Source organism: Arachis ipaensis, chromosome B6 (assembly GCF_059453495.1).
Source record: "Arachis ipaensis isolate K30076 ecotype BB chromosome B6, ASM5945349v1, whole genome shotgun sequence".
In the NCBI taxonomy this organism is placed as follows: domain Eukaryota; kingdom Viridiplantae; phylum Streptophyta; class Magnoliopsida; order Fabales; family Fabaceae; genus Arachis; species Arachis ipaensis.
The window spans coordinates 58,818,908-58,823,254 of record NC_142441.1 but is presented as its reverse complement, the minus strand read 5'-3'; the positions used below and the strand labels follow the sequence as shown (position 1 = coordinate 58,823,254).

General features: G+C 41.0%; 1 non-coding gene across 1 annotated transcript; it reads left to right on the top strand.

Annotated features, from left to right (window-relative positions):
- Positions 1–3,536: 3,536 nt before the first annotated feature.
- Positions 3,537–3,644, top strand: LOC148555727 (small nucleolar RNA R71). The gene has a single exon (XR_015888182.1). It is a non-coding gene; the product is annotated as a small nucleolar RNA R71 (small nucleolar RNA).
- The last annotated feature ends 703 nt before the right edge of the window (positions 3,645–4,347 follow it).

Sequence of the window (4,347 nt, the reverse complement as noted above, 5' to 3'; positions counted from 1 at the left end):
GACGCATAATTGGGTGAACCTTTTCAGATTGTGACTCAGCTTTGCTAAAGTATCCAATTAGAGGTGTCCAGGGTTCTTAAGCACACTCTTCTTTTTTTTTTTTTTTTGCTTTGGACCTTGACTTTAACCGCTCAGTCTCAAGTTTTCACTTGACACCTACACGCCACAAGCACATGGTTAGGGACAGCTTGGTTTAGCCGCTTAGACCAGGATTTTATTCCTTTAGGCCCTCCTATCCACTGATGCTCAAAGCCTTGGGATCCTTTTTAATTTCCCTTGCCTTTTGGTTTTAAGGGTTATTGGCTTTTTGCTCTTGCCTCTTGGTTTTTCTATTTTTTTCGCCTTTTTTTTTTCTGCAAGCTTTGTTCTTTGCTGCTTTTTCTTGCTTCAAGAATCATTTTTATGATTTTTCAGATTATCAAATAACATGTCTCCTAGTCATCATTCTTTCAAGAGCCAACATATTTAACATTCTTAAACAACAACTTCAAAAGACATATGCACTGTTCAAGCATACATTCAGAAAACAAGAAGCATTGTCACCACATCAATATAATTAAACTAAGTTCAAGGATAAATTCGAAACTCATGTACTTCTTGTTCTTTTGAATTAAAACATTTTTCATTTAAGAGAGGTGATGGATTCATAGGACATTTATAACTTTAAGACAAAGTTACTAACTACTAATGATCATGTAATGAAGACACAAACATAGATAAGCACATAACATAGAAAACGAAAAGCAGAAGAATTAAGAACAAGGAATGAATCCACCTTAGTGATGGTGGCATTTCCTTCTTGAGGAATCAATGATGTCCTTGAGCTCTTCTATGTCTCTTCCTTGCCTTTGTTGCTCCTCTTTCGGTGCTTTTAGATCTTCTCTGATTTCATGAAGGATGATGGAGTGCTCTTGATGTTCCACCCTTAGTTGCTTCCAATAATTGTGTGGAAGAAAATGTATCCCTTGAGGTATCTCAGGGATCTCTTGATTTGCAGTCAAATGTTCTACCACTGAGCTATAGACCCTTGATGGAAGCTTTTGTCTTCCCTTTCCTCTTTCTAGAGGTTTCTCTGGCCTTAGGTGCCATCAATGGTTATGAAAAAAAAACAAAAAAGCTATGCTTTTACCACACCAAACTTAGAATGTTGCTCGCCCTCGAGCAAAAGAAGAAAGAGTAGAAGAATAAGAAGAAGATATGGAGGAGATGGATGGGAGTGTGTATTCGGCCATATGGGTGGGATTGGGTGGGAGAGAGATGTTGAATTTTTGAAGGTAGTGAGTGTATGGATGTGAGTGGTAAATGGAAAAAAGAAGGGATGATCATGAATGGAAAGAGAGATGATGAGGTAGGTAGGGATCCTGTGGGGTCCACAGATCCTGAGATGATCCTGTGGGGTCCACAGATCCTGAGGTGTCAAGGAATTTACATCCCTGCACCAATTTAGGCATGTAAAATGCCCTTGCACACAACTCTGGGCGTTCAGCGCCAGGTTGGTGCCCATTTTGGGCGTTCAACGCCCCTTTGCTGCCATTTCTGGCGTTGAACGCCAGAACCATGCTTGTTCTGGGCGTTCAGCGCCAGGATGCTCCCATTCTGGGCGTTCAGCGCCAGAACTATGCTCTGTTCTGGCGTTTGAACGCCAGACAGATGCTCCTCCAGGGTGTGACTTTTCTTCTGCTGTTTTTGATTCCGTTTTTCAATTTTTATATTTATTTTGTGACTCCTCATGATCATGAACCTATAAAGACACATAACTAAGAAAAATATAGTTAGATAAATAAACATTGGGTTGCCTCCCAACAAGCGCTTCTTTAATGTCAATAGCTTGACAGTGGGCTCTCATGGAGCCTCATAGATGTGCAGAGCTTTGTTGAGACTCTCCAACACCAAACTTAGAGTTTGGATATGGGAGTTCAACACCAAACTTAGAGTTTGGTTGTGGCCTCCCAACACCAAACTTAGAGTTTGACTGTGGGGGCTCTAGTTGACTCTGCTTGGAGAGAAGCTTTTTCTGCTTCCTCTCCATGGTTGCAGAGGGAGATCCTTGAGTTTTAAACACAAGGGAGTTCTCATTCCATTGAAGGAATATTTCACCTCTGTCAACATCAATCACAGCTCTTGCTGTGGCCAGGAAAGGTCTTCCTAGGATGATGGATTCATCCTCTTCCTTTCCAGTATCCAGGACTATGAAATCAGCAGGGATGTAAAGGCCTTCAACCTTTACTAACATGTCCTTTACTTGTCCATAAGCATGTTTTCTTGAGCTGTCTGCCATCTCTAATGAGATTTTAGCAGCTTACACCCCATAGATTCCCAGTTTCTCTATTACAGAGAGGGGCATGAGGTTTATTCCTGAACCAAGGTCACACAGAGCCTTAAAGATCATGGTGCCTATGGTACAGGGTATTATGAACTTTCCAGGATCCTGTCTCTTCTGAGGCAATGTCAGTTGATCCAGATCACTTAGTTCATTGATGAACAAGGGAGGTTCAACTTCCCAAGTATCAATGCCAAATAATTTGGCATTTAGCTTCGTGATTGCACCAAGAAAATTGGCAGTTTGCTCTTCAGTAACATCCTCATTCTCTTCAGAAGAGGAATACTCATCAGAGCTCATGAAGGGCATAAGGAAGTTTAATGGGATCTCTATGGTCTCTAGATGGGCCCCAGAGTCCTTTGGTTCCTCAGAGGGAAGCTCCTTATTGACCACTGGACGTCCCAGGAGGTCTTCCTCCTTGGGTTCACGTCCTCTCCTCTCCTCACAGGTTCGGCCATGGCGCTTATGTCAATGGCCTTGCATTCTCCTTTTGGATTCTCTTCTGTATTGCTTGGGAGAGTACTAGGAGGGATTTCAGTGATCCTTTTACTCAGCTGGCCCACTTGTGCTTCCAGATTTCTAATGGAAGACCTTGTTTCATTCATGAAACTTACAGTGGCTTTAGATAGATCAGAGACTAGATTTGCTAAATTAGAAGCATTTTGTTCAGAGTTCTATGTCTGTTACTGAGTTGATGATGGAAAAGGCTTGCTGTTGTTAAACCTGTTTCTTCCACCATTGTTAAAGCCTTGTTGAGGCTTTTGATCCTTCCATGAGAAATTTGGATGATTTCTCCATGATGAGTTATAGGTGTTTCCATAAGGTTCACCTAAGTAGTTCACCTCTGCTATTGCAGGGTTCTCAGGATCATAAGCTTCTTCTTCAAGAGAAGCCTCTTGAGTACTGTTGGATGCAGCTTGCATTCCATTCAGACTCTGAAAAATCATATTGACTTGCTGAGTCAATATTTTATTCTGAGCCAATATGGATTCAGAGTATCAACTTCAAGAACTCCCTTCTTCATAGGCGTCCCATTACTCACAGGATTCCTTTCAGAAGTGTACATGAACTGGTTATTAGCAACCATGTCAATGAGTTCTTGAGCTTCTGCAGGCGTTTTCTTTAGGTGAATGGATCTACCTACAGAAGTATCCAATGACATCTTAGATAACTCAGACAGACCATCATAAAATATATCCAGGATGGTCCATTCTGAAAGCATGTCAGAAGGACACTTTTTGGTCAACTGTTTGTATCTTTCCCAAGCTTCATAGAGAGATTCACCTTCTTTCTGTCTGAAGGTTTGAACATCAGCTCTAAGCTTGCTCAGCTTTTGAGGAGGAAAGTACTTGGCTAAGAAAGCCGTGACCAGCTTATCCCAAGAGTTCAGGCTGTCTTTTGGGTTGAGAATCCAACCATAATCTAGCTCTGTCTCTTACAGCAAAAGGGAAAAGCATGAGCCTGTAGACTTCATGATCTACTCCATTAGTCTTAACAGTATCACATATCTGCAAGAATTCAGTTAAGAACTGAAAGGGATCTTCAGATGGAAGTCCATGAAACTTGCAGTTCTGCTACATCAGAGAAACTAATTGAGGTTTCAGCTCAAAGTTGTTTGCTCCAATGGCAGGAATGGAGATGCTTCTTCCATGTAAATTGGAATTAGGTGCAGTGAAGTCACCAAGCATCTTCCTTATATTATTATTATTTTCGGCTGCCATCTCCTTTTCCTGTGCGAAAATTTCTGAAAGGTTATCTCTGGATTGTTGTATTTTAGCTTCTCTTAATTTTTTCTTCAGAGTCCTTTTAGGTTCTGGATCTGCTTTAACAAGAATGTTCTTGTCCTTGCTCCTGCTCATATGACAAAGAAGATGGCACAGAAAAAATAGTAATAATAATATGGATCCTTCATACCACAGTATAGGGATCCTTGTGTTAGTAGAAGAAAAGAAAGGAAGAAAATCTGAACTCAGAGAGAGAGGGGGTTCGGATTTTTGGACAGTTGAAGGAAAGATGTTAGTATATCA